This window comes from Aedes aegypti, chromosome 2 (genome assembly GCF_002204515.2).
Source record: "Aedes aegypti strain LVP_AGWG chromosome 2, AaegL5.0 Primary Assembly, whole genome shotgun sequence".
NCBI lineage: Eukaryota > Metazoa > Arthropoda > Insecta > Diptera > Culicidae > Aedes > Aedes aegypti.
This window is the reverse complement of record NC_035108.1, coordinates 456090333-456103749: the sequence shown is the minus strand read 5'-3', so window position 1 is coordinate 456103749 and position 13417 is coordinate 456090333. Positions and strand designations below refer to the sequence as shown.

Here is a 13417-nt window from a genome sequence, read left to right as displayed (position 1 = left end):
ACATTAAATATGTGTGGTTGAGTTCTTTAGTAATTAATTTGTAGTTTTTGTTCCGATATGAATGTTCTTTTTACTCTTTACGCGTGTTAAACATAATCCTCGAACAAACCTTGGTGGAGTCCGATTGATGCTATTTTCGAAAACAAAACGATGAATTTATAAATTTAGAATGCTTGGCAGTTCGTATTCTAATCTCACACTTCTGGAGATCTTCCTGTGTTTAAAGTGAATCTTTCAACAAACCTGTAACATGGGTGTAAATACATGTTTAAAATCCGATGTCCAACTCAACGTGTGACAAAGAAATGAAAAAAAAAAGACAAATTTGTATTCAGTGTCGTGTCCCTTTGCGGTTCGCGTGTCGTTGTTTTCCGAAATAAATAACGCCTGTCATCGGGTAGGCTTGACCGACTGACGACCCATCGACCGTTTTCAGTAGTTTTGATTGTGTCTATTAAAACAATTCACTCCAATATCATTACTCACATCAGGATGACTGTTTGTCATCAACTTTCAGATGACATACCTGAAATTTATTATGTTTCTTTTTCTTCTACATACTTGTCATATGTCGCGTCGTTTTTATACTTTTTGATGCCCTTTCTTCGAATTTTATATCTCACATGCTTACGGAAGCGATGGGGGCCATCTCAATAATTTTTAAGTTATGAACCAAAAAACATCGATTTCTGCTAAACGCTTACATAAGTAACTTATCTTCTTACTTTCCAACATTTTTTTGCATGGATATGGGTTCTTAGTGCTAGAGTTATAATTGGATTTTATTAGTAAGACAAGGAAAACAAAATTTTAAGAATGAACAAAAAAAAATTGAAAAAAAGCTTACAATGGCGTTGGCGAGGCGTGCATATTGAAAATGTACAAAGTGGGCAGTAGTTGTCCCACTTTGTACATTTGTAGTTGAGTAGTTGCAAGTAAAAAATGACACATTTTAGCTCTTTTTATCTCTTGGTTGACCCAATTTAGCTCCTTTTATCTCTTGGGTTAACCTTCGGGCTGTCACGCTATTGTATTTTGTACAACAGCTGTGATTTATATACTATCATTTTACAACAATGATATCTATCGACACCAAACCAAAATATATTCCTCAAGAATCTTCTTAAGAACAATACTCAACAGTTTTTGTTCACAGTATGGCTTTTTATAATGCGGTAAAATCAACAAATGTACATTGAAGTCGCATAATAACGCGATTCGAGTAGACTACAATTTGAAATCTCAAAATCCAAATAATTCCGGAACTTAGTGTCATCAGTAAAGTTATTGTGGAGATGGAGCGCTATCTGATGGTAACTCAAATTAATTCGGAATTTGATCGCGAGGTGGCATTAGTGTGCATGAAACTTTCACTTTAGTTTTGCAGATATCTCAGACCACTTAGAAAGGTGGCGCCTTCAGCAAAGTTGTTCAGTAGCTCAGAGCCTATCACTATTCTTGGCAAGAGGTTCGAGATTTCCACCAGGCGACGTAAGTGGGCATGAAACTTTTGTTTTGCGAATATCTCAGGATCCTGACCACCGAGGAAGATTTTTTTGTTATTAGTGACACTTTATACCAGAAGGGTGCGATCACAGTTACGCATACAGTCTTGTATCGCGTAAATATTTCAACAACTTTTCGGATTCTTCGACAAATTTATGTTCAGTAGCTCAAGGGCTATGATTATTTTAGTCAATCTTCAATTTCAAGGCCTAAATAAAGATGGCCTTCGAGCTACTGAACAACTCAGCCGAAGACGCTATCTTTCTAAGTGGTCAGGCTATTGAGATATTTGCAAAACAAAACTAGCGCTGCCTGGTGGCGGAATAATAACCACATGTCAGCCTTTGTACTCATGAACAACTTTGTCGAACTTTGTGTTAAACATGAAAAACCAAAGGTGTTGTACAAAGTACAACGCGCGACTACTCGCGTTACAAAAATTTGCGCGTCAGCCGAATGGTTCAATACATAGATATTCTTAAGATTAGTGTTGTCATGTCTTTACATTGGGTCACCCTAATATAGACTAAAGTTATTGGTTTGGTTTTTAGATAAGCTACGACTGGGTTATGTTGCTGAAACAATATTGGAGAAGCACTCTTTTGAATATGCTTTCTTTCGGATTTGAATACGCGTTTTCCCGCCGTTTCGGTATGTTTGGGACCTTTTTCATGGGTTCAATCAATACGGTTTCGAAGTCAAAATGGCTTTACTAAGCTCTAAAATATCTTGCGGAATTACCGACATATTAGGAAAGTTTTATAAGACTTTTGAAAAAAATTTGTATTTTGAAAAATGATTGAAAAATTGTATTATTTCATAATTTAAAAATGCCGTGTAGTAATTTAACATGTAACATAAAGATTTGTACATTGTATATTTTCTATAATCAACTTATCACAAAAGAAGCACCTGGTGGAATTTGAATAATTTCAAACTATTTTTTTCTTTAGTTTTAAGAAAATTATATGTTTCAGAAAAAAATAAGAAATTTGATATTTTCAAAATAACAATTTTTTTATTGTCAAAAGTATCCAGAAGAAGCTTAAAAAAAATTAGCAAAAATCCAAAACCAGAATTCATAAATTTGCGAATAAATAAAAATCATTGTCGAAAACGTTTTTGGATTTATTTTAGATAGCGAAAAATGATACTAAGATTAAAAATAAAAATTTGGATATTGAAGTGTTAATTGTCCTAATATGAGGTAATATAATGCTGAGTCTAATAAATACTCATGCATAATATTTTGGCTGTTGAATTGCGTGATCAACAATCCATGCGTGAAAAAATTCAAGCAAGAATTATGAGAATTTGAGAATTTCCCCGGTGAACCAAATCAAATGCGGCATATCAGCAAGTTATTCAGAAGTTCTTGAACTTTAAACTTTTAGAGACTTGGTTTTCTAAATCATGAAGTTTGATATTTCAAAACTAAAGTCACGGTGCTCCTCGGACGGTTATTATCAGCAAAACAATCTCCTCCAATCTCCAAACAATCCACCAAAGCTTAGCTCACCAGTCGTTTGCTATTGCTATCCTGCATGTCTAGGAAAAATAAAAAATCGTAAGGCCCGTTTTGAAGTTACGCTTTTTTGATGATATAGGCCCAGAAATTAAAAGGAAAAAAGAGATTTAATTTACCTTAACAACTTGATTCAAAGTTGGTTTGTTTAGCTATTTGTAGCTAAGTTAAACTTTTAATTTGAAGATAAACAAAATTTTGTAGGGTGTTTTGCGGTGTAACCATCAAAAACATAAATTTTCAACACTAGGAGTCCCGCGATCAAAAACATCTATACTCCACTGCACTGTGACGTCACGCATCAATTTTGACAGGTATTGGTCCTGTTGTTTACAGTTTGGACTTAGTACTTTTTTCGAATCATTCTTAATTTCGTGAAAATTTGCTGCGAGGAGAGATCAAATCCACAGCAGATACCCACGGATCGTATTATTCTATCTTCCTACCGTGGAAAATCGTCACCATCAGCATGCTGGTGATAGAAATGCGAAGATGAAAAAATGATGGAAAAAACGACTAAGTCCGAAACGTAAACAACAGGACCAGCAGCTGTCAAATAAGTGAGGTTAGGCTCGTCATATGCAGCGCTCTATATGGATTAACGGGTTTATCTCAGCGACGGATCAACCGATTATCGAAGTTCTTCCACCTATCCCATGTCCATATCCTCACGATTTGTACGAATGGAAAAAAATATTCCTAGGGATGTTCAAATTTCTCCTAGAGCAATTAAATTAATACATTTTTTTTGTTAACTGAAACTGCATGAGAATCGTGTCAAACCTTACCGAAAATGTTATTATTTGAAGTTCTTCAGATTTGAACAATCGTGAGTGATAAGAAACAGGACGCATGTATTTGAAATTAATATTTTGAGCACAGCCCCTAACGAGGCAAATTTGGGTAGGTCGCTGATTTCGACTGTAAAAATCCCTAGCGCTTCGGATATGCATGCTAGAGGTTTGGTATCTTCGGCATAGTATTTTGGAATTAGTTGCGCTATAATTTGTTCCCTTTGGTTTTGATCTAGATTACTTTTTACTGATCTAGATCAGTTGATTCTTCTATTATGAATGTCCTAGTTCAAAACTTCCTTCTGCAATGTTGTTCAATGTGATTTTTGACATATTTCGATATAAAGTTGCTTGTATAAGTACAGTGATCATGTTTGAGCAGGAATATACATTTTTGATTACACTTAAAATTTATGTTACTGAAAAGAACTAATAAATACCTTTTATTTATCATCTGTTTGTTTAGGCACCAAAATTTAAAGCAATGATAGTTTTGTGACATATATTTAATTGCAGTAGTCCACAGAACATTTTTTACACTCTAAATTTATTATGCTTTTCGGCTACGCAGTCTTAATTTTTACAACGGCTTATTTATTTGCCCGACGTTTCGATACGGGAATTGTGTCTTTCTCAGGGGGTAAATATTTTTGTCGTTTGTAATCCTATGTTTTGTTTCACTTTAACTGTCAGGTCGGGATATTTTGGGTACATGACTTAGCAAAAATAATTATCTTATTAACACAGCTTGTACTAGCAAAGGCCGAAAAGCATAATTGATTACAACCATACAGTCGATTCTCCACCAGCTAAATTTATTTTCATTAAAGACATCAAGAAAGCCTAGTTGTTAAACCTGTTTGTCTATAAATCAAAATTCAGAGCAATGACTTATATTTTTTTCAGCATAAACTGGTTTGCTCGTGTTCAGTAAACATATTTCAGAAGAAATAGAAATTTTGGATTACATTTAAAATTTCTTTAGTTGAAAAACCTACGAAACCATAAATTTTCACCCCGTTTGCCTGTAAAACAATGTTCAAAGCAATGACAAATAGTTTTTGTGGCATAAATTCTATTGTATACATTTAATGAATAAATTTGGGCATAGATAGTAATTTTTGGTTACACTTAAAATTTATTTTAATGAAAAATTACGAATAAACTTATTTGTTTTAATTGTGTGCCTTTCAAACAAATTTCAAAGCGATGACGTGTAGTTTTTTTCGAAACAAATTTGATTGTACAAAAACAGTACCTTTGTTCAACCAGAAAGAGGAACTTTGGATCACTTTACATCAGTTTACTTCAAAAAATACTAAAACCTGTAGTTTCAGAACCTAATTGACTATAGATCAGAACTGGCATCGACGAAATATATATATATTTTTTCAGCATTATAGTTTCTACTAGTTTCTTCTATCTTGTGAAATATTCAAATTTTCAACGACTTAAAACAACTAAGAAAACTGCTATTTCCACCAGAAAATTTAAATTTGAAGCGTTCATTCGAAAAAAAAACTAATTCTAACTTTGATAATGCATATATCCACGTAGGAGAGCTACTTTCTGAATTCTCACAGCAATGAAACCAATCTCAAAATAGATAGTCTATCCCACTAAGTTATAAAGTTATTGAGCTTAAGGCACTTCCTAGTTTTATCTGGTACGATTTTTTTGGCACAAATTCAACAAAGCAAGCGATGACATATGATATTTGTTAATAGTTGTAAAACTCTGATGACAGTTTTTTTACATGTTTTCAGTTGTGGAAGACCAGTGAACATTTTTAGGAACAAAAAGAAATGTTTAATTACAATTTGAATTTCTTTCAATTAAAATACTTCGAAAACTCATAATTTTTAACCTGTTTGCCCATATTTTCAAATGTAAAACGATAGCATGTAGTTTTTTTTCAGGAATTTGAATATTAAGAACTTTTGAATAAGTTTGAGCAGAAAAGAAAAACTTTGACTACACCACAAATTTTCTGTAAATTTAAATTCATTGCGATGACATGTCGCACATGTCATCGTTTGTGTTTTTAATCACAGGCACAAAGACTTGAATAAAAGAATGTTTCTTAGATTTACAAGAAATTTTGAGTACAATCGAAAATTACTCTACATGATTAGGTAAATTTTAGATATTGCTTTGTATATTGATTTTCAAACAAGTTTTAAAAAAAATCTTCTTCTTCTTCTTCTTTCTGGCATTACGTCCCTACTGGGACAGAGCCTGCTTCTCAGCTTAGTGTTCTAATGAGCACTTCCACAGTTATTCACTGAGAGCTTACTATGCCAATGACCACTTTTGCATGCGTATATCATGTGGCAGGTACGATGATACTCTATGCCCTGGGAAGTCGAGAAAATTTCCAACCCGAAAAGATCCTCGACCGGTGGGATTCGAACCCACGACCCTCAGCTTGGTCTTGCTGAATAACTGCGCGTCTACCGCTACGCCTATCTGGGCCCCAAAAAAATAATTAAAGTGTTTTAAAAATCTATTATTGCTTTAGTAACAGGTTAAAAGCAAACAAAATAAATGAAAATTTATAATGAGGTTTAAAACAAGATTGAACAAATTTTGGGTGTTTTTTCAATAATTACTATTTTTACTCTAATATCTTCAACGGGTCCCTAAAACAAAATTCATGTTGAAAAAAAACTACGTTCCGTCTCTTCAAATTTGGATTCAACTATTCCTGTAAAAACTAGGGTTTTGATCAGTTTTTTTTCTGTAAAAAATCTCTTTTATCCCAAACATGAACATTGAACTTTTACAACTAAGTTGCTCATATATAGCTACTTTCAATTTTTATTGCTGACAATCAGCTCTAAGACCTATTTTTGTATATTTCAAGTAAAATAAGTTTCGAGTGTAATCCAACATTTATTTTTCTACTCAAATATACGCACAGTTCCTTCATAATAGATGGCCGGTTCTCGGCTTTTCAAAGCCGAAACCCAAACCCGAACTCGACGGGTTCGGGTCAGGGTCGGGTTTGAATTTTTTTTATTTTTTCGGATTCGGGTTCGAGTCGGGTTTGAAGTCAGAAACGATGAATTTATCATCTCTTCGAGCTCAGTGTTTTCTTAGAAAACTTTTTCGGGTTCGGGTTTACTTTTCATTTATGTCTTGGGTTCGGGTTTCAAAAATGAGAAACCCGACAATCTCAAATAATAATATCATGAAGAGAAAGTATATGTTATCGCTTTGGAACTCGATTTGAAGGCAAATAGTCATAATAAAATAAGTATTTCTGTAGATTTTCAGCAAAATAAATTTTGAATGTATCCAAAAATTGCAATTGATGTCCACACATATTCACTGAATTTGTAATAGCGAATTCATACCGCAAAAACTACATGTCATTGCTTTGAAAATTGACAAGCGGGATTAAGGGGTTTTCGTAGAATTTAAGTAAATGAAATTTAGAGCGTAATTCAAAAAATGTTTTTCTGCTCAAACATGTTAACTAGACATGAACAATCCAGTTTATACCGAAAAAACTACATGTTATGCACATGTTTGGAATTTGATTCATAGACAAACAGGTTCAAAAACTAGGATTTCTTGAAGTTTTTTAATCGAGTTGAATTTTTTATCTCGAGTTTTAATTTCTATTTAAAAATGTTGTCTGGACTACTGCAGTCAAATTATCGTCGCAAAAAAACTACATGTCAGTGCTTGAATTTTGGTTCACAGACAAACAATTAAGAAACAAAATTACATATTTCGTATTTTCTCAGTTATTTACATTTTGAGTGTAATCGAAAATTTGTGTTTCAAGCATGTTCTCTACAATTCTGCAAGCAAATTTGTGTCGAAAAATATCTCATTGAACAGTATAGCAGAAGGAAATTTTTCATTAGAATGTTCCTTTCAAAAGAAAAAAAAACTTATCTAGATGAGTTATACGCTATCTAGATCAAATCGAAAAGGATCAACATGTAGTGCAATTTATTCCAAAATACTTTGTCGAAGATACCAAACCTCTAGTATGCTACTACTACTTAAAGGTTCATTCATGCGAAATCCGCGATCTACACAAATCCGCCTCAAAATAAATGTTTTTGCTTTACATGCATTATTTGTCTAGCTAACTAGGGTCAGTCGGGATTGAAATACCTAAAATCATAACATTTACTATACAATTTGACACGATTCTCATGTCGCCTTGGTGTGTGGAACAAAATTAATGTTTCAAATTTCATGTTTTTCTTCTTTCCAACATTACGTTAACTGTTGACGTGATATTGAGAAGAAGAAGAACAAGAAATCAAAATCCCATGAAGAGCTTCACACCTCCCCCTTTCATCTTGAAACTTACCGAAATACGTACCGAATGTAACGAAGCCTAAACCGTAAGAAAATCAAAAGGTTTTCCAATTACTTCTCAACTTGGACAGAACCAGATTCTCAGCTTTGTGTTATTATTAATCGAGATGTTTAGTTGCCATCTAAACATTTTCGCATCAATACATCGTTTTTCAAAATTACGAAGACACAGTGGCCCAATTTCATATTCGTACGGGACACTGGCGTCACATCAGGTAAGTAAAGAATATTCAATGGTATATTGAGTTTGAAATGCTTTATCTTTATTGATGGCCATAGGTATCATCTATTATTCAATAGTCATAATTACCAGGAAGAAAGCTCTGCAGAGGATTCAAAATAAAATTTTGAAAATGATTCTGAAGCCTTCTAGCTGGTATAGTACCAATGAGTTATATAGAATATCCAATGTTGAAACATTGGAACAAATGTCATTTAAAATAATTAATAATTTAAGGCAAAAATTGTTACAATCTTCTATTGTCACGATTAATGCGTTATATATTTAGGTTAAGTTAGGTTAAGTAAATTGAAAACGTGTTTTTTTTTCTCTAATAAGCAGGTGAAATCAACTCACCTGTAAAAAATCTGAACTGCTACGGCAAATAAAATGTAATATGTTGTTGTCTAATAACACAGAACACCTAGATATAAGAAATGAATGTAATGGTTGGAATGATACTAATAAACAAATTGAAGAAAAAAAAAATAACAGTCATAACATGTTTTCATTTTTTGGATCAATGGAAAAGTATTGAACTTATGTCTAAAATTCATCCAATCTTAATCTAAAAAAAATCTTAAAGCCTAAATTTAAACATGAGACATTCTAAACTGAATTCAAATAAGTAGATGAAAAAAACGAATTTAGTACTATACCATTTAATTCCACTAGAGCTTGTATCCTTTGACAGATACGCGTATTTCGACCTCAACCGTTAGACCGTCTTTAGTGTCGTGTACTAGACTCGACAGTCGAGACTGACACTGAAGACGGCCTTACAGTTGAGGTCGAAATACGCGTATCTGTCAAAGGATACAAGCTCTAGTGGAATTAAATGGTATAGTACTAAATTCGTTTTTTTCATCTACTTATAGGTATTCTACTGAACAGCTCAAAGATATAGTATCATCATGAATTTAAATGCACTATTTGATTGATCAAGTCCTGTACTACGTTGTTCAGACGTAGTAGAGTACATTTGGGCAATGGAACTTAGGAAAAATTATTTGAAATACCAGTTTTTCAATGATTTTGGAAATCATAGGAAGTTTCCTTCAAGAGTTTAGAAAATTGTTATGTCATCACTTCAAAACTCCTCTGAAATATTATTTTCAAACAATGTGAACCAAATTTTCATTCTAAACAACAGTAGAAGGTACATTTCAAACTTGTCTGTAGAAAGAATTTTAAATACTAATTTCGTTTTACAACAAAATACCCTACACTATGCTGTACATACCTTCACATCATTGATGTTATCTCAAAATTTAATTATTTTTGAATTCATATTCAAATTTGACTGAAAATAGGACCCCATTCTGCGGTTTATTGATTTTATATTAAAAATACAAAATATTTCGAGTGAGCGGAGAGCATTGATATACTTTTCACTAGAATATATCCTGTTGTTTTCAGCATTTCAAATAACGCATGTGTTGTGGTTACGGCAATAATATTTATTCTTTCAATCTCTATGATAATGATTGGTAGTAAAATATGAAATGAAAATAATTATTGCCCAAATTTTAGATAGGCTTATATTTTCTTCAAATATACTCTACTACCTATATCTAAACAACATAATGAAGATATTGAGAAATCATCCAGCACATAAAAAAAAGTGTTGAATGTTGTATGTTTGATTTTAGTTAGGTGTACGAATATGGGATTGGCTCAATTTTAGACACAAATTCAACACTTTTCCATTATTCCCAAGAGTTTAGCGAATAAATTGAGTTTATGATTGCCGAGCAATAGATGACACCCACGACCTACGTAATTGATAAAGTATATCGAAATCCGTAAATCGTTTAATGGTTTTAAACCTACTTGATGTGAAAACAGTGCCCCGTAAGAAAATGAGTTTGAGTCACTGTATATCGTTGCCAGGATATCTAGACCATTTCCAAAGGAAGAGATCCTCGACCGTCATGTTTCGAACCCATGACCTTTCACACTGCTTACGTTGAATAGCTGCACGGTACTGCTATTGGGTCCCATTTCCAATTCAGAATCGCCAATTCGCTATTTATTATGCGTCAGGTGTATCAAACCGTTGAATGTTTGTCATTGAAATGGAGACAAATTCATAGTACTCGGCATAATTAATAGTGCCCTTCCAGATGACATTTATAAATAAAAGTCAAATGTGTGACTAACTGACTCCACAGTGCCGTGTGTGACATTATTGTTTTTTTCAGTATTGCTGGGAACGAATCGACGCTTCAGCTCTATAAAGTAAGGAAACTCGAAATGAAAACGTTTGCAGAAAGGCAAACAAACTTACGTTCCAAAACCATGCCAAACACGCGATTCCGAGGTGCCAAGTCAAAATAGAAAAAGTTTACACCGTGTGTATATGTATGTAATATTATTAGGTCGTATCAAGTCCCCGTGCGTCGTTGTCGTGCCTGTCATTATTCGCTGCCGCTGGCTGGTTGCAGTGAACAGTGCTGGCGACTTGACGTCAGCATTAATTCAAATACAGATTAAGTAAACAGAAGCCCGAACCTGGTCGATTGGAGAGTTCTGCTAAGACGATGGAACGAATACATTTGCACGGATGAGGATTCAACAGGAGGAAATCAGGGCTTGTAAAATTTCGTCGTCAGAAACAGTAGAACTGTAAAGTTGAGTAATTTGAATGACTATAGTGGCCAATAAATAGATTCACATGTCACGTTATTTTACCTACAATCATGTAAAGCCATTTGTAATGCATTAGTCAATTATTAATCCTACAAACACAGCTATTATATGCAACATTGCTAACAAAATCCTACATATTGAACGTAAAACCACTTCTTTCAAAGAATGTTGCAAGCACAACCGATCAGTTTACATGACTTAACAAAAAAAACCTAAACTTTGACATGTTACAAAATACATGCTTTGACAAGTAGAACACATCAATAATAAACATTATCTGGTCAAAGTGTACGACTTATAAAAAGCTATTCAGATGTTAAGTAGCCCTACAACGAAAAAGTGTAATTTTTTGCGTTTTTAATGGAAACTACTGCTATTTGTATAGTATTAGTGAGTGTTGTTACAAACACGTTATAGTTAAAACAGGCACAGTGCAACAAACCATGTGGCTTTGAACGAACTGATAAGATAAGGATGAGCTCCCATACTATTTCATTGGATGTATTTGAGAACATTTTCAACCTTTTTTTTTAATAAATACTACGTAGAAGACCATTGAATAGGCTTTCGGCATCTGTTTTCGAGTAGATTGAAGTTTAAGAATATTGGGGGATGAAGCATATGCTGTATAAAATATTACATGTGTACCAAATACTAAAAGAGCAAAATAAACCACCTACCTTTACCTCCTCCCGAAGTCCGAGCGCATTAAATTATCCGAGTCCGCTTCTAAGTGTGATTTGCCGGTGGTGTGCGCGCTCTCAAGTGCATGCAACCAAACAAAGCACAAGTAAACGACGACGTTGACAAAATTTTCAAAGCGCAACACGACAGGAAAAACGAAATGACGACAACAATTAACACTTCTTCTTATTTTCTGGTTTTGATTGCGGAAATTTCGATCGCACACGTTATAATAGCACAGGAGCAAAGCCACAATCGCACAAACACAAAAGACACTGAATGCGAAAAATGCGACTATTTACAGAAAATCATAGCAGAACGTCACAAAATTCACAAAAATTCTCTGGACAACTTACAACACAAGGAAACAATGACACATGAAAAACACAAGAGATTTAGAAACAAACGAACGCCGGGAGAAAATCACGCGACAAACACGAAAGTGCAACATGAACACACAAACACACGAAAAGGTGATAACAAAACGACGTTTCCTTTCCAATCCAAATCCGTTCGATCGCAAAAGGCTTATGGGCCCGAACGCATCCCTTCCGATTAAGCAACAGCCGATCAGTCAGTCCGAATCGTAACTGATCCCGCTGAGTGCGAATGCGCCCCAGACCGGCGACAAAATTCGTTCAGATGATCAGTTTTCGCTTTCGAGCTCGTTGTCGCCGCCGTCGTCGTCTTCGTCGTCAATCGATCTGCTGCTGATAACGAAAATTCTGTTTATTCTTCCCATCATTGCCCGAGACCGGGGCTTCGGTTGGACGAGTGCGGCGGTTCGGTGCCGGGCCAACTGTGTATACTAAGAGCCGAGGTCCCGACGAAGACAGCGCGCGGTTGATCTAGTTCGAACTGTATGGTGAAATGAAATAAGAAGAGCAATTAAATTACAATGAGAGGACTAGCGATCCTCGCCGCGATGCGGGCACATTACCATGCGGGATTTGAAATTAATATGAAGAGACATTCTCTGGCTTTGAGCGCTCTCGGGTGAGACAATGTGTTGTGGGTACTAGGAAGGTTAAACTCTTGTTTGTATTGAATTCGATGTTGCCAGTACTTGGGATGATTATCAGAAATATCAAGGAATAGGAATTGGAATAGGAATATGAATAGGAATATTAATATGATTAGGAATATGAAAAGGAATACGAATAGGAATAGGAGTAGGAATAGGGATAGAAGTAGGAATTGGAATAGGAATATCACTAGTAAAACTGCAATACTTGAAAATTTAGGATTTTTTTTGGTGGTCAATTTTAGGTACCATGTTTCGAAGTCTTCTGCCAACACTGTTTCCCATCAAAAGAAAATCTGCAACAACTACTTGAGAAGAGAAAGACTACGCACGGAAATAGTATTTTTCCTTTAATAAATCACGAGAAATTAGCTGCACCAGCAGTGTTATAGTCGCCATTCATAAATAACGTAATGTTTCAAAATCAGTCGAAGTGTTACGATTTGTATTAAAATTTCAATATTTCGCTAAAATAGTGTGAAGAGTCAAGAAAGTCGATTTGTCAAATTAGTCGCTACGTAATTAATGATTACTCTCTCAGCATGATTGATCGACCATGTTTACGCTGCCTGTCAACCGTTTCTAATGCTCGGACAGTTATCTTCTGCCGTAGCAGACTGCTAGAATTGTCTGGTTTGCATTTCTAGCTTGCGATCGGGAGCGTACTT

General features: G+C 34.4%; 1 protein-coding gene across 1 annotated transcript in view; it reads right to left on the bottom strand.

The window, feature by feature from the left end:
* The window catches only part of LOC5565883 (CUGBP Elav-like family member 2), a 1005294-nt gene extending 992869 nt beyond the window's left edge, over positions 1-12425 (bottom strand). Inside the window, exon 1 of the mRNA XM_021848116.1 lies at positions 11728-12425. The gene's annotated coding sequence lies outside the window, so the exon portion shown is untranslated. The remainder of the gene's footprint in view (positions 1-11727) is intronic.
* Between the last annotated feature and the right edge of the window lie 992 nt (positions 12426-13417).